The sequence below is a fragment of the Leuciscus leuciscus genome (genome assembly GCF_965113295.1).
Source record: "Leuciscus leuciscus genome assembly, contig: SUPER_11_unloc_1, whole genome shotgun sequence".
In the NCBI taxonomy this organism is placed as follows: Eukaryota; Metazoa; Chordata; class Actinopteri; order Cypriniformes; family Leuciscidae; genus Leuciscus; species Leuciscus leuciscus.
In genome coordinates, this window is record NW_028118546.1 from 1,651,771 (window position 1) to 1,676,097 (window position 24,327).

The 24,327-nt window shown below is 39.2% G+C and overlaps 1 protein-coding gene across 1 annotated transcript in view; it reads right to left on the minus strand.

Moving 5' to 3' along the window:
- Positions 1 to 24,327, minus strand: part of LOC309510013 (uncharacterized protein) — a gene marked incomplete at its 3' end in the record, with an annotated part of 1,894,646 nt that overhangs the window by 1,478,674 nt on the left and 391,645 nt on the right. The gene's annotated exons all lie outside the window — the stretch shown is intronic.

The window sequence follows — 24,327 nt, forward strand, 5'->3', positions numbered from 1 at the left end:
CGTTTCTGTAATCTCAATATTGCCACCCTGAGGCAACTGTTCTCTCATTTCAGTAGACGCGTCAATTTCCGCATTCAAATCAACTGCAGCACTTTCTATAGTCGGTTTAACCAACTCGTTATTCTCCAAAACAATTGAATCTTGCACTGAACCATTCTTTGCGCTTTGAGCCTCTTTCACAACAGGACAACCTGTTTTAATATGGCCGTATTTTCCACAAACAAAGCATTTCATAGTCTCAGTAGTGATAAATATTGTATAGTCCTTACCAAACACTGTCAATTTAACAGACACATCAAGCATTTCAAATTCAGCGCTTAATATCATCAGAGCCTGACGTCTGAAAGACATGACATGTTTCAACTCTGGATTTTTCAGTCCTAGAGGAATCATTCTAATCTGCCCAACCAATTTTCCATAACGAGCTAAGATAGACTCGAGCGCTTTATCAGAAATAAACGGAGGTACGTTTGACAACATCACTCTTTTAGAAAGACTAGACAAAGGTAAAATTGGAACAAATACATCCTGAACAGTTAAACCACACTCCACCAATTGACTAACCATTTCGATTTCCTTCAGAAAAACGACAATTGCTTTATTCATTCTTGAAGCGGACATTATGTTTTGTGCACCTATTTCTCGACCAATAGCGACCAAAACACTCTCAATAGACACAGACTCATCTGACGGCATGCACTTGCACGCGTGCCGAGCAGACAAACAGGAAAATCCATCGGAATTTGAGCCCATCTTTATCAGATAAACTGACAAAAATAGCCACTATAACACCTTCTCCTCTAACTTACAGCAATATTCAAAATAAATAAATAAACTCAGAAAGGAAAAGTTCAACTCACTCAGCAACTCCACACACTCCTTGCTCACGCGCTCCCCACAAACACGCCGCACATGCGCACAGAGAGAGAGAGAGAGAGAGAGAGAGAGAGAGAGAGAGAGAGAGAGAGAGAGGGGGGGGGTCTTATTTGCGTCACTCCTTCATTGCTGCTAGGGCTGGGCGATATGGCTGAAAACTGTATCACGATATAAGTGTTTCATATCGGTCGATATCGATAATTATTGAATTTTTTTATAACATATTTAAAATAAGGACCAGTCCAGGAGACAAATATATTACATTTAAAGATTTTTTATTTTAAATTTAACCTACCTCTGATTATAATCCCATCAGTTAAAAAGGCAGAAATGTCAACACGACCATGGAAAACTCAAAAGTCTAAAATCACAATGAACACTTAACAATTATCTCTTAACATTAAGGTGCAAAATTAAAGAATACGTAAGAAATGCTTTATAAAGGGGTGGGCGATATGGCAAAAATATAATATTACGATTTCTTTCTATAAATTATATAAATCTATTTCTTTCTATTTTCTATAAATTATACATTGATACTTATTAAAGCTATTAATAAAGTTATTAGTCAAGAGCAGTGAGTGATTTTCTCTTTACATTTTGTTGTTTTATTAACATTAAAGGGATAGTTCTCCTAAAAATTCTAATTTTCATAATTTACTCTCTCACGTTGTTTTAAACTCGAATAAGTTTCTTTCTTCTGTTGAAAATAAAAGTTATTTGGAAGAATGTGGGTAACCAAACAGTTGATGTACCCCAGTGACTTCCATAGTATATTTTTCCTCCTATGGAAGTCAATGGGGACCAGCTACTGTTTGGATACCCACATTCTTCAAAATATTAATATTAGAAAATATTAGAAGGCAATTAATACAGGTTTGGAACAACATTAGAGTGCGTAAATAATGAGATAATTTTTATTTTTGGGTGAACTATCCCTTTAAGGACAAGCGGCAGCGTGTTTACTATTACTACTGTCTCTTTAAGAGCTGCGCGCGACGCGTCTATTATACACGCATTTGACAAGCAGATTTTCTCTCAATTTTCTCAAGTTTGCTTTCACTTTAGACATATCCGACTAGTTTATGTAAACCTTGTGTGTATAACAGTATTAGCAAAATAAGACTCGAAAGATAACTTAGTATTCAGGCGCTGGTAGACAGGCTTTTAGTGCATGTGAGCTTCACATGTATGCGCTGAGAAACTAGCTAGAACAGCGCATAAGCACGCGAATAACAGAAAAACTGACGACGGTCTTGCATAATCTGGAGACGACATTGGTCTGACTACGGTCAGACTTTAAGTCAGGCGAGCTGACTTTTTCTGTTTTATCTAGTTACTAGAGAGTGAGTGCCTTTGTTCATGCAATCAAACTTGCTTTGCTGGTTTCTTCCAACGAAAAAAAATAAATAATAATTATCGAACGTTTTATCGAACGCATTTTTTATTGATATTGATTACGTGTCTATCGCGATACATATCGTTATCGTTTTATCGCCCAGCCCTAATTGCTGCGCACTTTTTTTCTGCACAGCGGCTGATTTGTAGTTTGTACCACCAAAAGTTTCTCTGAGTTTTCGTATTTCCCATTCATTTCCTGTCGGTCATTTTTGAAGGAACCAAGTGTGACACTTTTTTTTTTACGACCCTTTACCATATCCGAATCATGTCTATGATTATTTTGTGTGTGTTCACAAAGCTAATACAACAAACGTCACCAAGTGTCATCCCATTCAGATGAAGCAAGATGAATCATTTTTAAACCGAAGAGGATCAGAGAATGTCAACATTGAAAAGTGGAAGATTAATCAATTTATTAAAGAAATGTTAATTATTAGAAACCTTTTTGTCCCTGATATTATTATTTTTTTCTATTTCTATTTCTTTTTCCTTTTTTTATATTGTGCTCTGTTCTTTAGGACATTTATTATAGTTTTGTTTTGTCTTATTGTAATGATATTTACTGCAATACAAAACTTTACTTCCGCATTCCTCGATTCCTATGGAAGTCTGTGGGTGTTGTAACTCTGTCAGTTCAAAAACACTGTTGTTTTAATATAACATTTATACTTTGTGTATTTGTGTAATGTTTTGTCTTGTTTGTGATGTGGAGTAATTATATATATATACTATATAGTACTGTGCAAAAGTCTTAGGCATGTTAATCATTTTTCTGTTTCTTCATGTAATCACAGACGGACTCGATGATGGTGAGATCAGATCATACCGGCTGTTGTCAGATTCCTTGTGCATACACAAATCTCACTGGATTATTACAATTAATGGCAAAAAGAATGTTTGGAAATCTAAACTGATATTTCCTACTGACACATTACAGCAAAATATATAAATAACTGACTTAAAACCATCTTTTTTGGGGGGGGGGGGGGGGGGGGGGGTATTAACATGCCTAAGACTTTTGCACAGTACTGTATATACTGGGGAGAACATTTATGTTTTAGGATTAGCATGTTTAATCAAGCATTGGCTCACCTGTGATGTTCACTGATTTAACTGAATATTTATTTATTGTGCATTTGGACTGAAGTAAGTATCACTTGTAATTTATTGTTTAACTGAGTGTCTATGAATCACACATAAAATACTGGTTTTGGTTTTCCTGGTCAAACTATAATTGTACAGAAAATGAGCTCTCAATAAAATGTATTCATTTGTCTCTCATTTGTGTTGTGTGGATGTGTAATTGTTTGGTTGGACTCCTTCTTCAGACCCGAAAACAAGCTAGAGTTTAACAAGCAAAGTTGGTGATTGAGTAAAAAAGTTAAAAACTATTAAATAACTAATACATAATATATTTACCAAGGACAAAATATGTGTTTATCAGAGAGTTCATCTTACCCCAGTTTCTCCAGTTTACAGTGAGGATCCTCCAGTACAGCAGAGAGCAGATGAACTGAATCTCCTAGTTTATTCCCCCACAGATCCAGATCTCTCAGGTGTGAGGGGTTTGATCTCAGAGCTGAAGCCAGAGCAGAACAACCTTCATCTGTGACTCCACAATCACTCAACCTGTAGAGAACAATGACACACTCTTCACTCTCTCAGTTCAGATCAGATCAGTTTAACACAAGGGTCCGCAGCCGTACTGCAGGGGGTCCGCCAATTAATGCTTGATCACAAATAATTTGTTAAATAAAAAAAATAGTAAAAAACATCACAAAGTCAAATTTAAATATAAGCACTCTCAAGCGAATGCAAGATCATCCTCAGTTGATTCTGTAATAATATCATACTGGCAAACTCTCAAGTGTGTTTTTGTGTTTGAGCTCTGGAGAACGTCAAATGTTTTTACAGCGGTGAGTAATGTAGCCAATCACAGTCATGTTTGTTGGTCTATTGAACGCAGTGGCCAATCAGAGGTGTTTCATTTTGTCAGAATCCACTCACCGAGATATAAAGGCCCTGTCCTAAATGGCACACCTCACTTTCAGTCTTGTAGACTTACAATGGCTTCTGCGTGCCCATTAAGTCCATAGGGTGTCCCATTTAGTAGTTTTAGGTTTCAGAAGGGTACTCACGAGCGCCCCTCTGCGGTCGATATGTGCTCTAAATGCGCACTGAAGCGATCGAGCTCCACAGCAGACTTGTTCACGACAGTCAAAGCGGCGTTACGTCAGGAAAGTGCGGACTCAGAAGAAGACCGCGAGTGTTTAGGGTGCCATTTGTGACAGGGCCAAACTCACAATTGCGTGACATAAATAGCAATTGCAAGAAAAAGTCAGAATTGCGAGTTTATACCTTGCAATTCTGAGGGGAAAAACAGTCAGAATTGTGAGATAAAAAGTCACTGTTTAACATGTTCAAACAAATAATGTAGCAAAATGATCATTCAAATGTTATTTTTCTTAATTGCATTTACACCCTCAGTTAAGACACTTGCGATTGCATTTTCATTACCGTATTTTCCGCACTATAAGGCGCACTTAAAAGCCTTTAATTTTTTCAAAAAACGACAGTGCGCCTTATAATCCGGTGCGCCTTATATTAATGTCTGTATACATTAATATTAATACAATATACATTAATACAACCGCTGACTTAAACCTTGTTTATACTTTCGCCTGGCACCGGAGCGCGAGCCTCCGCTGACTGCGCGCGCACCTCCCCAAACAGACGAGGCATTTATACTTGACGCAACTGTTTTGTTTTAGACTGAACACCAGACCATACAACTGATTTAGACGCGCAAACTGGGTGCCGGTGTGATGAGATGTACTAATATCCGTCTGCTCGGGCAGATTCGGCTCAAAGTCGTGCATCTTCGGATGCGGAGGCGCGCGTGCTGTCACAATGACGTCATTTTGCCGCGCGCGCGCCTCCGCATCCGAAGATGCACGACTTTGAGCCGAATCTGCCCGAGCAGACGGATATTAGTTTTTTATTACCTTCGCGCTCATGCGGACGCGTCGAGTATAAACAAGGTTTTACAGCTCAGCCACTTGTTTTTTCATATTTTTTTGCAAGTGGTAGATCTTGGTTTACATTTGGACTTTGGATGTGATCTTAGGCTTGAAAAGGTTGGTGACCACTGCATAACGCAAACCCAGTCAAACGTTTGACTGCAGTATCTTCTATTCTATGCGCCTTATAATCCGGTGCGCCCTATATATGAAAACAGTTCTAAAATAGGCCATTCATTGAAGGTGCGCCTTATAATCCGGTGCGCCTTATAGTGCGGAAAATACGGTAAATGTCCCGCAATGAATGAAGCAAAATTCAATGTGCAAATTGAAAATGCATTCCGCCGTCAATCACTGCGTGAAGTTGGCCCCGCCCCCTCCCTCCCTGTCAATGACTGTGTGAAGTTGGCCCCGCCCCCTCCCTCCCTGTCAATCACTGTGTGAAGAGAGAGAGATTTATTTATCCTTTCGGAAATTTGTTCTACACCATACAGCATCGGTTTCCAACAGGGGGGTCGCGGCCCACAAGGGGGCCTCAGCGAGCTCTGTGGGGGGTCGCGTCATATTTTGAAAAGTTTTGAGCAATTTGCATTAAATAAAAGTCCTTAACTTTTTTTCTGTTCAAAATTTATATAATGAGCGAGTTCATCATGAATCCATTTTGCAGTGTTTTTGTCTTATCCTGAATCACTATGGTACACCTATAATAAGTGATTACATAGGGACTATTTTACCCTGGTTCGGATCACTGCCGCTGCGGAGTAGCCCAGTACCTGCGTGACTCGTCATAGACGCACACAGAGAGAGAAGTAGTTCCGGCTACAATGTTCTTCCGAAAGACGCATTATTCTGTTAATAAACACAAGTTTATTATCACTCGCTATAGCGCCAAAAGCCTCAAAAATAAAGCCTCACATTGATAAAGCCTCACAAATAACATGCAAGTATTGAGGCCCCAGACAGAAGTCATTTAGTAATAGCCTATATTCATTCTTTTTTTACCTACACACAAGTGTGAATACTGATATTTTTGTTATTGCATTTAAAATAGGGCAAATTTATAGGCTACTCCTAGGCTTACATTTTTAAATTACAAAGGGCCTACTAATGTTTTTGTTATTGTATTTTCAATATTATAGGCTATTATTTGTGCATAAACATATCTGTTTATAGTAAACATACCGTTTATTTGAAAACAACATATTTTGTCATCCTTGCTGCAAGCTTACAAGAGCGATAATATCATTAAATGTGAAGGGGGGCCCTAAAATATTTTCTTGGGTAAAAGGGGGTCTCAGACAAAAAAAGGTTGGGAACCCCTGCCATACAGTACGTCTGATACATTTATACATAAGACAACAAGACAGTTGACAAGACAGAATTCCAAACAAAATATACAACAACATTTCCCTCTCCCCAAACACCCCCACCCTACCACACCCACACCCATACACAACATCAGGACAGAAGACTCAAACCCCACTACACATAACTAGGATAATAAAGTGCAGTTGTGCATACTGTAACAGTCAAGCTGGAAAGAAAGTGCATGATGCTATTTAAAGTGCTGTCCTGCAGGTAAGTTCTTATTCATAAGTGTAATGTAGTTGGAATGAATGACTTACTGGCTCGATTCGTTTTGAAAGAGGGTAACCTAATCCTCCTCCCTGATGGCAACACCTCATATGCCTGGTGTAGGGGGTGTGACATATCTCTATTAATTGCTTGACCTTTCTTCAACACCCTTCTTTCACAGGTAATAGCCATACTGTCTAGTTTTTTCCCTGCAACCTTGCTAGCCAAGTTAACTATCTTGCTCAGTCTGTTTTTATTGGTCACTGACAAAGAGAAATACCAGGCAACACAACAAAAAAGTAGAATGCTCTCCACAAATGAGTGATAAAAAAGTAACATCATATCACGGGGGGGGGGGGGGGGGGGGGGGGGTATTAACATGCCTAAGACTTTTGCACAGTACTGTATATACTGGGGAGAACATTTATGTTTTAGGATTAGCATGTTTAATCAAGCATTGGCTCACCTGTGATGTTCACTGATTTAACTGAATATTTATTTATTGTGCATTTGGACTGAAGTAAGTATCACTTGTAATTTATTGTTTAACTGAGTGTCTATGAATCACACATAAAATACTGGTTTTGGTTTTCCTGGTCAAACTATAATTGTACAGAAAATGAGCTCTCAATAAAATGTATTCATTTGTCTCTCATTTGTGTTGTGTGGATGTGTAATTGTTTGGTTGGACTCCTTCTTCAGACCCGAAAACAAGCTAGAGTTTAACAAGCAAAGTTGGTGATTGAGTAAAAAAGTTAAAAACTATTAAATAACTAATACATAATATATTTACCAAGGACAAAATATGTGTTTATCAGAGAGTTCATCTTACCCCAGTTTCTCCAGTTTACAGTGAGGATCCTCCAGTACAGCAGAGAGCAGATGAACTGAATCTCCTAGTTTATTCCCCCACAGATCCAGATCTCTCAGGTGTGAGGGGTTTGATCTCAGAGCTGAAGCCAGAGCAGAACAACCTTCATCTGTGACTCCACAATCACTCAACCTGTAGAGAACAATGACACACTCTTCACTCTCTCAGTTCAGATCAGATCAGTTTAACACAAGGGTCCGCAGCCGTACTGCAGGGGGTCCGCCAATTAATGCTTGATCACAAATAATTTGTTAAATAAAAAAAATAGTAAAAAACATCACAAAGTCAAATTTAAATATAAGCACTCTCAAGCGAATGCAAGATCATCCTCAGTTGATTCTGTAATAATATCATACTGGCAAACTCTCAAGTGTGTTTTTGTGTTTGAGCTCTGGAGAACGTCAAATGTTTTTACAGCGGTGAGTAATGTAGCCAATCACAGTCATGTTTGTTGGTCTATTGAACGCAGTGGCCAATCAGAGGTGTTTCATTTTGTCAGAATCCACTCACCGAGATATAAAGGCCCTGTCCTAAATGGCACACCTCACTTTCAGTCTTGTAGACTTACAATGGCTTCTGCGTGCCCATTAAGTCCATAGGGTGTCCCATTTAGTAGTTTTAGGTTTCAGAAGGGTACTCACGAGCGCCCCTCTGCGGTCGATATGTGCTCTAAATGCGCACTGAAGCGATCGAGCTCCACAGCAGACTTGTTCACGACAGTCAAAGCGGCGTTACGTCAGGAAAGTGCGGACTCAGAAGAAGACCGCGAGTGTTTAGGGTGCCATTTGTGACAGGGCCAAACTCACAATTGCGTGACATAAATAGCAATTGCAAGAAAAAGTCAGAATTGCGAGTTTATACCTTGCAATTCTGAGGGGAAAAACAGTCAGAATTGTGAGATAAAAAGTCACTGTTTAACATGTTCAAACAAATAATGTAGCAAAATGATCATTCAAATGTTATTTTTCTTAATTGCATTTACACCCTCAGTTAAGACACTTGCGATTGCATTTTCATTACCGTATTTTCCGCACTATAAGGCGCACTTAAAAGCCTTTAATTTTTTCAAAAAACGACAGTGCGCCTTATAATCCGGTGCGCCTTATATTAATGTCTGTATACATTAATATTAATACAATATACATTAATACAACCGCTGACTTAAACCTTGTTTATACTTTCGCCTGGCACCGGAGCGCGAGCCTCCGCTGACTGCGCGCGCACCTCCCCAAACAGACGAGGCATTTATACTTGACGCAACTGTTTTGTTTTAGACTGAACACCAGACCATACAACTGATTTAGACGCGCAAACTGGGTGCCGGTGTGATGAGATGTACTAATATCCGTCTGCTCGGGCAGATTCGGCTCAAAGTCGTGCATCTTCGGATGCGGAGGCGCGCGTGCTGTCACAATGACGTCATTTTGCCGCGCGCGCGCCTCCGCATCCGAAGATGCACGACTTTGAGCCGAATCTGCCCGAGCAGACGGATATTAGTTTTTTATTACCTTCGCGCTCATGCGGACGCGTCGAGTATAAACAAGGTTTTACAGCTCAGCCACTTGTTTTTTCATATTTTTTTGCAAGTGGTAGATCTTGGTTTACATTTGGACTTTGGATGTGATCTTAGGCTTGAAAAGGTTGGTGACCACTGCATAACGCAAACCCAGTCAAACGTTTGACTGCAGTATCTTCTATTCTATGCGCCTTATAATCCGGTGCGCCCTATATATGAAAACAGTTCTAAAATAGGCCATTCATTGAAGGTGCGCCTTATAATCCGGTGCGCCTTATAGTGCGGAAAATACGGTAAATGTCCTGCAATGAATGAAGCAAAATTCAATGTGCAAATTGAAAATGCATTCCGCCGTCAATCACTGCGTGAAGTTGGCCCCGCCCCCTCCCTCCCTGTCAATGACTGTGTGAAGTTGGCCCCGCCCCCTCCCTCCCTGTCAATCACTGTGTGAAGAGAGAGAGATTTATTTATCCTTTCGGAAATTTGTTCTACACCATACAGCATCGGTTTCCAACAGGGGGGTCGCGGCCCACAAGGGGGCCTCAGCGAGCTCTGTGGGGGGTCGCGTCATATTTTGAAAAGTTTTGAGCAATTTGCATTAAATAAAAGTCCTTAACTTTTTTTCTGTTCAAAATTTATATAATGAGCGAGTTCATCATGAATCCATTTTGCAGTGTTTTTGTCTTATCCTGAATCACTATGGTACACCTATAATAAGTGATTACATAGGGACTATTTTACCCTGGTTCGGATCACTGCCGCTGCGGAGTAGCCCAGTACCTGCGTGACTCGTCATAGACGCACACAGAGAGAGAAGTAGTTCCGGCTACAATGTTCTTCCGAAAGACGCATTATTCTGTTAATAAACACAAGTTTATTATCACTCGCTATAGCGCCAAAAGCCTCAAAAATAAAGCCTCACATTGATAAAGCCTCACAAATAACATGCAAGTATTGAGGCCCCAGACAGAAGTCATTTAGTAATAGCCTATATTCATTCTTTTTTTACCTACACACAAGTGTGAATACTGATATTTTTGTTATTGCATTTAAAATAGGGCAAATTTATAGGCTACTCCTAGGCTTACATTTTTAAATTACAAAGGGCCTACTAATGTTTTTGTTATTGTATTTTCAATATTATAGGCTATTATTTGTGCATAAACATATCTGTTTATAGTAAACATACCGTTTATTTGAAAACAACATATTTTGTCATCCTTGCTGCAAGCTTACAAGAGCGATAATATCATTAAATGTGAAGGGGGGCCCTAAAATATTTTCTTGGGTAAAAGGGGGTCTCAGACAAAAAAAGGTTGGGAACCCCTGCCATACAGTACGTCTGATACATTTATACATAAGACAACAAGACAGTTGACAAGACAGAATTCCAAACAAAATATACAACAACATTTCCCTCTCCCCAAACACCCCCACCCTACCACACCCACACCCATACACAACATCAGGACAGAAGACTCAAACCCCACTACACATAACTAGGATAATAAAGTGCAGTTGTGCATACTGTAACAGTCAAGCTGGAAAGAAAGTGCATGATGCTATTTAAAGTGCTGTCCTGCAGGTAAGTTCTTATTCATAAGTGTAATGTAGTTGGAATGAATGACTTACTGGCTCGATTCGTTTTGAAAGAGGGTAACCTAATCCTCCTCCCTGATGGCAACACCTCATATGCCTGGTGTAGGGGGTGTGACATATCTCTATTAATTGCTTGACCTTTCTTCAACACCCTTCTTTCACAGGTAATAGCCATACTGTCTAGTTTTTTCCCTGCAACCTTGCTAGCCAAGTTAACTATCTTGCTCAGTCTGTTTTTATTGGTCACTGACAAAGAGAAATACCAGGCAACACAACAAAAAAGTAGAATGCTCTCCACAAATGAGTGATAAAAAAGTAACATCATATCACTATCCACTCTAAATTGTCTTAGTCTCCGCATAAAATGCAGCCTCTGCAGCCCCTTTTTATAGTATAACTGTTCCATTGCAACTTATTATCTATTATTGTCCCTAAGTACTTGTACTCGGCTACAATCGCAACATCCTCTTCATTTATAACCAAACACTGATGGGGCTGGCTCCCAATTCTGTAATCTATTATTATTTCCTTTGTTTTCTTTATATTTAGATGAAGATAGCTGGACCTACACCAATCTGCAAATTGATCCACCCAGGCCCTGTAGTTGGTCTCATCACTATTCTGTATTAACCCCACTATTGCTGTATCATCTGCAAATTTTATTGTAAGATGCTCAGGTGTATTACTTCTACACTCATTAGTGTAAAGAGTGAACAATACTGGTGAGATGACACTGCCCTGTGGGGATCCTGTATTGGTCATAATCGGGGAGGACACAGCCTCATTTACCCTAACACACTGTGTTCTCTCCGTCAGAAAGGACTCAACCCACCTTATAATGTTAGGATTTACCCCTAACTGCCCCAGCCTCTCCATCATAATGTGGGGCCTGATGGTGTTGAAGGCGGAGGAAAAATCTATAAAGAGAACCCGGACATATCGTTTGGGCTTATCCAGATGGCAATAGATATTATGGAGCATATACAGAAGGGCATCATCTGTGCTCCGCTTGTTTCTATAGGCAAACAGTAAAGGGTCGATATTACATTGCACATCATTTAGAATATGTCTCAGAACAATTCTCTCTAGGCTCTTCACCACGATTGATGTTAGGGCGACTGGACGATAATCATTTAAATCAGCTGGTCTTGCTACCTTAGGTACTGGTACTATGAGCGAGGACCTCCAGGCTTTAGGAATGTAATGTGTATCTAATGACTTTTGAAAAAGCTGGCAGAAAATGAGGCTAAGTTGTTCACTACACATTTGCAAAACCCTACCACTTATTTGATCTGGGCCTGGTGCTTTTTTAGAATCAATTTTATTAAAAACTCTACGCACCTCATCCGCTGTAATAGTTGGAGGAGTACCATACTGTAACTGCTGTCTAATGGCATCACGCTCCAGGAGAAAGTCTGATGTTTCGAACCGTGCATAAAAACCATTCAGTTCATTTGCAAATGCTTGATCATCTCCATTTGCATCTATGTGCCTTTTCTTCTCTTCCTTCCCTATCATTGTATACATCCCTTGCCATGCATGTTTCAGGTTATTCCCCCTCATTTTCACCTCAATCTGCCGTTTATATTTCTGTTTACAGTCATTTGTTATCTGTCTAATCTCCTTCTGAATTGCTTTCATTTTAAGCCTGTCTACCTGCTCAAAAGCTCTCCTTTTCCTGTGCAGTGCAACTTTTAATTCTTTATTTACCCAGGGTTTGTCATTTGGAAATACCCTAAAAGTTTTTTCTGGGATTATACAGTCCACACAGAACCGAATATAGTCAGTCACCACTAAAGTCAACTCTTCCAAATTCTTACTAGTGTGCACGAAAATGTCCCACACAGTACAATCAAAACAGCCTCGAAGGCGTTCAACAGACTCATTAGTCCACTGTTTAACTGTCTTTATCTCCGGTTTGCTGGTCTTGAGCTTTTGTTTATACTGCGGGACAAGCTGGATTGCATTGTGATCCGAGTCTCCGAGGGGTGGTTTTGCATAGCCCTTATAAGCGTCTTTAATATTCCCAAAGCATAGATCGAGTGTTTTATCCCTCCTTGTCGGGCATTCGACGTATTGATAGTAATTGGGCAATACGCTTTTGATTGAGCATCCATTAAAGGGTTAGTTCACCCAAAAATGAAAATTCTGTCAGTAATTACTCACCCTCATGTTGTTCCAACCGCGTAAGACCTTCGTTCATCTTCGGAACACAAATTAAGATATTTTTGATGAAATCTGAGAGCTGATAACTTCTCCGTAGGCTGCTAGGTGGCCCAAACTTGCTGGCCCAGAAAAGTTATTAAAGAGATCGTTAATATAGTCCAAGTGACTACAGTGGCTCAATATATCAAGCGACGAGAATACTTTTTGTGCGCAAAAACAAACAAAAATAACGACTTTATTCCACTATTCATTTCCTTCTCTCTGGGCCACTAGTTGGTTCGCGTAGTGTTTTTGCGCTGCGCGTCACACACATGACCAGCGTCGGCCAATAGTGAGCCTACGTGGTGACGTGTAACACAGACGCGCTGCGCAAAAACACTTACGAGGCCCAGAGAAAAGGAAATGAATAGTGGAATAAAGTCGTTATTTTTGTTTGTTTTTGCGCACAAAAAGTATTCTCGTCGCTTGATATATTGAGCCACTGTAGTCACGTGGACTATATTAACGATCTCTTTAATAACTTTTCTGGGCCAGCAAGTTTGGGCCACCTAGCAGCCTACGGAGAAGTTATCAGCTCTCAGATTTCATCAAAAATATCTTAATTTGTGTTCCGAAGATGAACGAAGGTCTTACACGGTTGGAACAACATGAGGGTGAGTAATTACTAACAGAATTTTCATTTTTGGGTGAATTAACCCTTTAAAGTCTCCGAGCACAAACTTCGGTGCATCAGGTGCCATGTTTTCTAGTTTAGCCATTGTGTCGTATATCCTATTTGCCGCGACCTTAGTATTAGCGCGGGGATGAATATATACCACAGTGACAAACACCTGACCAAATTCCCTAGGTAGATAGTAAGGTCTTACCGACAGCGACAATAGCTCAATATCCTCCGAGCAATGGGAGTCTCTTACTGTGTAGTTTTTACACCATCGCTCATTTATATAAACACACACCCCCCCTCCCATTCTTTTGCCGGTTACCTGTGCATCACGGTCCAGTCTAATCGGGTCGCTAAACCCTGTGATCCTGAGTGTTGAGTTATCAGTCGTGTCTTTAAGCCATGTTTCCGTGAAGCACAACAGACAACTTTCCCGATACTCTGAGAGGTTCCTCACAGCGTTCCGTAGCTCCGTAAGTTGCTTCACCAAGGAGCGGTTGTTAGCCAGGATGACCGTAGGTAGAGGTGGCTTGCTCCCCTGTGCGCGAACTCTACGCCGTACGCCTCCTCGCCGGCCTCTTTTCCTCGGTGATGTGGATGTCCGTGTACACTCATCTGGCAGATCGACTGGAAAGTTTCCGCTATGCAGATCCCTTAGTTGCCAGAGTTGATCCCGGGTATAATGTAAAATCCCATATGTTGTGGCGGCGGCCGATGCATAGCTTCCCCGACTCAGTGAAAGGACTGTTAACAGCACTTTGTTGACTTTGTTGGCTCGCTTCTGACTTAACAACCAAACTTTCAAAGCGTGTAGTTCGAGGTTTATGTGATGAAAAACGCTTACATATAACCCATAAAACACAGTGCAGCGCCGGAAGTGAAGTTGGCCCCGCCCCATCTAACCGTTCTAACCTGTGTAGTAGTAGTACTGATAAATAGTAATAAGTAATTATTGATGAATAATTATTTACATAAATGTGATGCTTAAGTTATCCTAGTTTCTCTCTACAAAATAGTACATTTTACAACATTTTAAATCACATGATTTTAAACCAAAATTTGATGGATTAATAGCATGTGGTCACCGCAAGTATTTTTTTATTTTTTATGCGTGTATACAGAACATTTTAAAATTAAGCCATTTTATTTTATTCAGGTCATATTTGCTGTTGAGTGGAAGCAAAAATTAGTCAAGTAATTGTCTCTGTAATGTTAATCCTAAAGCTACAATAAAATATGGTCTGTAAACAACTTAACATACCAGTACACATTCAAGGGAAAATGCAAAAATAATAACAGCATCAAGAAAAGAAATCTTGTCAGATGTCCAAAAAAAAGAAAGAAAAAAAATGCTTTAAGATATTTTGTCTGGTAAGAGTTCCTTCGTTAATGGCAAATTTTTCCACAGTGATCTGTACATAAGGTTCCTCTTAATTTGCTGTTAAGTGTCTGCAGGACAAGCAAAAAAAAATAAAAAAATCATCACTGATCAACTCTCTTCTAGTGCGCATGCATATATGACGTCACCAAACACACCACCGCGCATGCGCGTAACAGCGTCCAGTACGTGTTGGATCTGATCCAGCTACGTCATCGTGCTACAGGCTGCAGAGAGGACTTCTTGAGAGTAGTCGAGTGCAGGCGGGGAGGAGCTGCAAATGGACACGTGAAGTCGGACACTTTCTGGTTCCCGTAGTGACCGCTCACGTGGTGTTTGCAGGGGCGTAGCCATCATTTCAAAAGTGAGGGGGACAGAATGTCAAGTGTAATACCAGTTTTTTTCAGACTTTTGTTGACAGGTTTTTGCTTAATTGGCTTAATATGCTATTTATTTTTAAAGCAATAAAACAGAAAGAAAGAAAGATGTTCATTACTTTATATTGCACATGCAGGGTTTTTCCTGGCTCAAAACTAGGCGGAAGTGGTAAAATCCTGATCATGCATTTTAATAATAAGATAATGAAATTTGTATTTTTCATAGACCATCATATAGCCTGTGTTTGTGGGTGGAGCTCGGTACCCCTAGGGGGGTCGGGGGGCATGCCCCCCTGGAAGAAAATGTGTACATTTTAAAGATAAATGCATTAATCTGGTGCACTTTGAGTCACCCGAATCTGCTGTTAAAAATAAATAATCCACCCGCCAACCGCCCAAACCTATGATATTTGATCATCACATTACAATTATTCAAACTACAATTTGTCTGCCGTGGGTCTGCCGTGAGTGTTTTTGCTTCGGTGCTGTAAGCTCCGTCTTAGCCTCGTATTTCCTTGTTTTGAACCAGAATTTACTACAATTTCTAGTTGTTTATACTACTACTAAATACGGCTTGCCCAACATCGCTGGCTTCCGTTGCTACTAGCACAACACGGTAGTAATTCGCTAGCCTGCTAACGCGCCACCCGTGCGCTCAGCTATTTTTATTTATTTATTTGTCTCTCGCGCGCTCGCGCCTTTGAGTTCATAAAAGCTCAGGTGAGTAAGAATCACTCAACAAACACGGTGAGTAATGTCTTGTCCTGTTATTATCATGCGTCGCGTCTGAATGCGTTGTTGTTTTTGGAGCTCTATCGATTTGATTTATAATTCTTGATTTTTCTCGCTGCCTGCTGTGAGTGTGTTTGCTTCGGAGCTGTAAGCTCCGTCTTAGCCTCGTATTTCCTTGTTTTGAACCAGAATTTACTACAATTTCTAGTTGTTTATATTACTACTAAATACAGCTTACCCAACCCTGACGCATAACACGCTAGTAATTCGCTAGCCTGTTAACGCGCCACCCGTGCGCTCAGCTATTTTTATTTATTTATTTTCTCTCGCGCCTTTGAGTTCATAAAAGCTCAGGTGAATAAGAAACACTCAACAAACACGGTGAATAATGTCTTGTCCTGTCATTATCATGCGTTGCGTCTGAATGCGTTGTTGTTTTTGGAGCTCTATCGATTTGATTTATAATTCTTGATTTTTCTCTTTAAACCCGCTTACAACGAACATTTTCTACTCTTCCTCACTGAGAAGCACTAACGTTACTGCTCAAACCTCATTGTTACAACGCGGACTGTTGAGCAGACGCGTCTCAAGCCTATTAGTGATCCAACGCTGCATACTCTTAAAGGTTACGTCCGTGGATCACGGCTGAACGCGTCTTCTCCACACTCATTTACAAACAAACTTATAATATAAATTAGTATTAATATTGATAGCATCACTGGTAGCTTCGTTGCTAACTCACTGTCCATCTGTTAAAATGGCGAATATATCAGATGTAAGTAGTCTACCGCTTGGTGCAGGTGAGGACACATTTGAGCTTCACGCACTGCAGTCTGAGCTGGAAGCTGTTGAGAAACAGATCCACAACCTTTTATTGAGACAGGCCGAGCTGAGAGACCGGTGTTTGGCTCTTGAAACATCACGCGCCGACGCACACAAATCAGTGTTTAACGTTACTAACCCGCTGACTCCGACCGCGTCTACTCCGTGCGTTCCTCAGCATCGGTCGCAATCAGCCATGGTCTCGTTCACTCCGGCTCCAACACGCCACCACGAAGCCTGGGTGGTTCCGCAGCGGAAGACGCGAGTCAGGTTTAGACCAAGACTTTCTCCGACCCTCCCGGTTTTCGAGTTATCGACACAAAACCGCTTCTCCCCTCTACGCGAAACAGAACGCGATGCTGTGATCATCGGCGATTCCATCGTTCGGCACGTACACGCTACGTTAGGTACAAGTAAGGTGCAAAGTCACTGCTTCCCTGGTGCTCGTGTTTCTGAAATCGCTGCTCGCGTTCCCGAGATCCTGAACGGTGACGAGCGCGTCGGAACTGTGGTCCTGCACGCGGGAGTGAACGACATCAGGCTGCGCCAGACGGAGATTCTGAAGAAAGACTTCAGGAATCTAATCGATACGGTACGCAGCACATCGCCTGAAACAACGATCATTGTGTCAGGACCGCTTCCCACGTACCGACTAGGGCATGAAAAGTTCAGCAGATTATTTGCGCTAAATGAATGGTTAATGTCATGGTGCAATGAGCAGAAACTGCTCTTTGTAAATAATTGGAATCTGTTTTGGGAGCGTCCTAGGCTTTTCCGTGCTGATGGCTTACACCCAAGCAGATTCGGAGCGGATCTTCTGTCAGATAACATCTCCAAAATGTTAGATACCCTTTGACTAGTAACCAAAAGTCCAAATCATAGTCTCTGCTGCACCAATTCAACTGATATAAATACTAGTGTAGAACATTGCATAGAAACCGTGTCTATTCCTCGTTTAGTGAGATCAAATAATAAATCTAATGCAGGATCTAGGAAAAATCTAATTGTTATTAAAACAGAAAATGTTGCTATTAGTAAACAAAAACTATTTCTAAAGCTAGGTCTTCTAAACATTAGATCACTCACACCTAAGGCAGTTATTGTAAATGAAATAGTCACAGATAATAGCTTCGATGTACTTTGCCTTACTGAAACCTGGCTTAAACCAAATGATTATTTCGGTATTAATGAGTCTACTCCTCCTGGATACTGTTATAAGCATGAGCCCCGTCTGATTGGCCGTGGCGGAGGTGTTGCAACCATTTATAAAGATATTCTAAATGTTACTCAGAAAACGGGTTATAAGTTTATTTCATTTGAAGTACTTGTACTAAATGTTACGCTCTTAGATGTTAGAAAAACATCCCTATTATCTCTAGCCTTGGCTACCGTATATAGACCGCCAGGGCCTTACGCTGATTTCCTAAAAGAGTTTGCAGATTTTCTCTCAGACCTATTAGTCAATGTCGATAAAGCATTAATTGTTGGAGATTTTAACATACACGTAGATAATCCAAATGATGCGTTAGGAGCTGCGTTTACAGATTTATTAAATTCATTTGGGGTCAAGCAAAACGTCACCGGACCAACTCATCGTCTTAATCATACACTCGATTTAATTATATCACACGGAACCGATCCAACCGATATAGATATCATTCCACAAAGTGATGAAGTCACTGATCACTACATGGTAACTTGCATATTACGTACTGCTGTAATATGTCATGCGGCGTCGCGTTATCAACCAGGCAGAACAATCCTCCCATCCACCATAGATAATTTCTCAAATTGCTTATCTAATCTGTCTCAGCTGCTGCCTGAACCCAAACAAACATATGAACTAGAAGAACTAACTAGCACTATGAGCACCATTCTCTCTAGAACATTGGATGTGGTTGCACCTATTAAATTAAAAAAGGTCAGAGAGAAAAATAAAGCACCATGGTATAACAATACTACGCATGTTTTAAAGAGAGAAACCCGTATTTTAGAGCGTAAATGGAAACAAACTAATTTAGAGGTCTTTAGAATCGCGTGGAAAGACAGTATGTCACGTTATAAAAAGGCCCTAAAAGCGGCCAGGGCTGAGCACCTCCGCAAACTAATAGAAAACAACCAAAACAATCCAAGGTTTCTATTTAACACCGTGGCTAGACTAACAAATAAACAGACGTCACCCGAACAAAATATCCCGTTACAGTTCAGTAGTAATGATTTCATGAACTTCTTCACTGAGAAAATAGAAAGCATCAGAACCACAATTATAAACGTTCAATCTTCAATCGCGCCTTACAATTCAGCTTCAATTATCACCCCGAAAGAACAATTACAGTGCTTTACAACTATAGAACAAAAAGAGTTAAATAAACTTATCACTTCATCTAAAACAACAACATGTTTATTAGATCCTATACCAACTAAACTACTGAAAGAAGTGTTATCTGTAGTGGAAGAGCCTCTCCTCAATATTATTAACTCGTCTTTATCTTTAGGTCATGTTCCAAGAACATTTAAACTGGCAGTTATAAAACCTCTCATTAAGAAACCACAATTAGATCATAATAATCTAGCAAATTATAGACCCATTTCAAATCTTCCATTTATGTCTAAAATATTAGAAAAAGTGGTGTCCGCTCAACTGGGCTCTTTCTTGCAACAAAATGATATCTATGAAAAGTTTCAGTCTGGATTCAGACCGCATCATAGCACTGAAACTGCGCTCGTTAAAATCACAAATGATTTACTTTTAGCTTCTGACCAAGGCTGTATCTCAATACTAGTTTTACTTGATCTTAGTGCTGCGTTCGATACTATAGATCACACAATACTCTTAGATCGACTACAAAATTATACTGGTGTTCAAGGACAAGCACTAAGCTGGTTCAAATCATACCTATCTGACCGCTACCATTTTGTCTATTTAAATGGAGAAAAATCGATCATAACTCCAGTAAACTATGGAGTGCCGCAGGGATCTGTATTAGGCCCTCTGTTATTTTCAATATATATGATGCCACTTGGAAATATTATAAGGAAACATGGAATTAGTTTCCATTGTTATGCTGATGACACTCAAATATATATTTCATCACGGCCGGATGAAAACGCTACATTTTCCAAATTGACAGAGTGTGTTAAAGATATAAAAGATTGGATGACGCGTAATTTTCTTTTATTAAATCCAGACAAGACAGAGGTAATACTTATCGGTTCAAAAAACCGCCCACAAAACCTCGCACAATACAACTTTAACATCATAGGATGTCCTGTTACTTTATCCTCTACAGTAAAAGACCTGGGTGTTACACTCGATTGCAACCTGTCTTTTGAAAATCATATTTCTTATGTTACAAAAACAGCCTTTTTCCACCTTAGAAACATTGCTAAGCTACGTAATATGCTATCAGTTTCTGATGCAGAAAAGTTAGTTCATGCATTCATGACCTCGAGACTGGATTACTGTAATGCTTTATTAGCTGGTTGTCCTGCATCCTCAATAAACAAGCTACAGTTAGTCCAAAATGCCGCCGCTAGAGTTCTTACGAGATCAAGAAAATATGATCATATAACACCGATTTTATCATCACTGCATTGGTTACCTATAAAGTTCCGTATTAATTACAAGGTATTGCTACTGACTTATAAAGCCCTAAACGGCTTAGCTCCAGTCTATTTAACGGATCTTCTATCGCCCTATAATCCATCGCGCTCTTTGAGATCACTAAATTCAAGGCTTTTGGTCATACCTAGGATATCCAGAACCACCAAAGGAGGGAGAGCATTTTCACATTTGGCTCCAAAACTCTGGAATAGTCTTCCTGATACTGTTCGTTGCTCAGACTCGCTCTCCCAGTTTAAAACTAGATTAAAGTCGCATCTCTTCAGCCAGGCATTCATATAATCCTACAGTTCAAACTACAATCCGGCCTCTATCCAATGCCAGAGGAGAACTGGCCCCCGACTGAGCCTGGGTTCTCCCAAGGTTTTTTTTTTTCTCCATTAAGGCACCTGATGGAGTTTTAGGACACCATTAGGTCACTTGATGGAGTTTTTCGGTTCCTTGCCACTGTTGCCTTTGGCTTGCTCAGTTGGGGATATTTTGGGGATATTTAATTTAATTTTATCAATCAATAAATTCCTCTTGAAACAAACTTTGTTGTATTATTTTAATTTAATACTGTGAAGCTGCTTTGATACAATCTGTATTGTGAAAAGCGCTATACAAATAAACTTGACTTGACTTGACTTGACAATTATTACATCACTGTTGGAAAACATTTTTATCAGAATAAGTTTTTTACCTTTATAAAGGGCATTTTTTCCTTAATTTTATTAAATGTAGCCTATGCTCCATCTTTCATTTCAAATTGAAACTTTGTTACCGTCAGTGTATTATTATCAACTATAGGCTATCAATCGCCACTTAACATTAAATTAAATTAAATCAGAATCATCCTTGCATTATCTGTGATTCCCTATTTATTATTAATATTATTTATTATCTATCTATCTATCTATCTATCTATCTATCTATCTATCTATCTATCTATCTATCTATCTATCTATCTATCTATCTATCTATCTATCTATCTACCTACCTACTGTATCTATCTATCTATCTATCTATCTATCTATCTATCTATCTATCTATCTATCTATCTATCTATCTATCTGCCTGTCTGTCTTACTAAACTAAAACTTTCCAATTGAAAACCTTCAAACTTCAAGCTTTTAAAACTACTTCAAACTTTCTGGTTAGGCTTTTTCAAGAGAACTTAAATTTTGTCATCATGTACACATGTTACAACGCTGCCTGATTCAAGCAGGCTGTTAATGCAAGGAAATACAAATTCAGCATTAGGCTAACAATCACCATGTTTATTCTAATTTGAAGGGCTTTGATAACATCTGTGAAAATAAAAGACATTACGAATAAAAAAAGATTGAAAATAAACGCACGTTTGTGCGGGTAGAAACTTGTTAATTATTCAACAAGAGAAATAGGCAGAGTTATTCATCATTGTGCAACACAATTCGGATACCACATGACAACTTACAGCGCTTGACTTTTTCGTGAAAAAGGATCGAGTGAAGACTGAAGAGTTTGTTGTCGTTTTGAACTCACTGCAACCTCTATGAAAAAAAATGGATTGGGCGCGGGTGCGAGCATGGGCGTGTCGTGATGCACGAGTGACTGATTACCATGGAAACGTGAAAGTCACGTATGTAGATAGACTTGACTCTTTGGATTTTAAATCTCGATGTAGGCTATGCACACCCGCGAAAACCGGGTGTGGTGGACACACTTGCCCTATGAAAAAGTGCGGGGGACGAATTTACATTTTATAAAAAGTGGGGGGGACACGTCCCCCGCGTCCCCCGCGTAATCTACGCCCATGGGTGTTTGCATACTTTACCACAGCTGAAGTGAAATAAATTCAATATTTGCCAAATAATACACAGATGTTTCAGAGACATTTTCATTCAATACTTTATGTACTGCTTCATACAGCGTCTGTTTGAACAAGAATAAAGTTCAACATAAACTTCTATCAATGAAGTGGAGTCTAAGTTTTTTAATCAGTTTTAATTTGATAAACATGACACAATATAACATCGCAACTACATGAAAAGAGTGTTAACTGTTATAAAAAACTGATTTGTGAGCTTTAGAGGAACTAAAGGTTTTCGAATAAACACGAAACACACGTGATCGTTGTCATGCGGTGAATCCGGCCAATCGTGGAACAGCTGTGTCGTTATCAGAGCTCGTGCAGCCGCTCTTGAGAAGCTGCGCTGGCTGAGTTCTCCGGCTACTCTCGAATCGCTCTCGCGGTACTTTGATGGCATACGTCACAGTCACATGGCGTCGGCACTTTATCAAGTCGGACAAAATTTAAACTAGTTTTAGAAAATGAAGAACAAAGAAATGTGCATCCGGTGTACTTTGTTTTTTTATATTTTTCATTAATTTATGAAGCCACTGCAAACTTAAAATATGTTAAAATATGTATTCAATTTACATATTAAAACTAGTGTATGAAATGGCAAATGTAAATAATATAATTGAATTTTAATTTTAATTTTGCACCAAACGTTGCACAAATGTAATGGAAAACGTAAATTTAAATACAGAAATGCATTGCCATTTTACATATTACATTTCAAATTGAATATTGCTACCCATATGCTTCCATAGAACGCAAAACAATGATGATGATGCATAATAACGCCAGCGTTGTGGATACACTTACCCAAAACCCTCCATAACTTTTCCATTAATTTCACATTTTATTTGTATAGCGCTTTTCACAATACATATTGTTTCAAAGCAGTTTTACAGAAAATGCAACTCTACATTACAATTTAGAGTGATCTGTTATCAGAGGTGACTGTGTGCAAGTTATGTATTTCAGAAATTTACATATACAAATCACACAGTTAACTAATAATGTATTAATTTTATTTACTTTATAACTGGCACTTATTTGGAAAAAAATTGTTGAATGGCAAATAAATAAATGACGGACTTTTATTATGTAAGCTTTATTTTACACCTCAACCGACAAGGGAATTTATAGTCATATTTATAGTGTTAATATTAATTTGCGAGTCCACAAACTCATTCTCTTAAATGGCTTGGGTCTGCAGAGCATTCACAGCGTACAGTATACGGACTGAATGCCCCTGACCTGAAGCTTTTATATCAAGACCATTTTCATGTTTATCATTTATTTATATTATTTGCGTTGCCTTATAACTTCATGCTTACAGTTTAACACATATGTGTTTATTACCACAACAGTAAATAAGTGTCTTTAGAAATGTTATAATATATATTATAATGAAAAAGACTAATAAAATTGTCTCTTCATATTAAATGGATAACAATATATGTCTGGACACTTGAAAAATGTGTAATAATGGGGCCTATAAAACTTAAATATTTAATGATTTATGAGCATTTCACATATTTCTACACTAATTATACAAAACTATTCTGCCAGTGCACCATACTGTACAAATGAACTAGATCAATGTTCATTCGTGTCTGAAACTTTAGAGGAGACAACTATGAGATCTCCAGTATGAAGGGCCGTATAGGAAACAATTATTGAAAAGCCTCAACACTAGTGAAACAAAAAACATTGATCAACCTTGGTGAAATTCATTCATACGCATTACTGAAATAAGAAAAGATTTCGGTAGTTGATGATGGCTAATTTCCCTTGAAAAGGAAGTTGTGTGTCCGCACTTCTGTTTAATTTGGTGCGTCTCACAAACTCTTTTAAGCAATGTCGGTTAGTTGTAACGAGTTGTATGGGAAGCC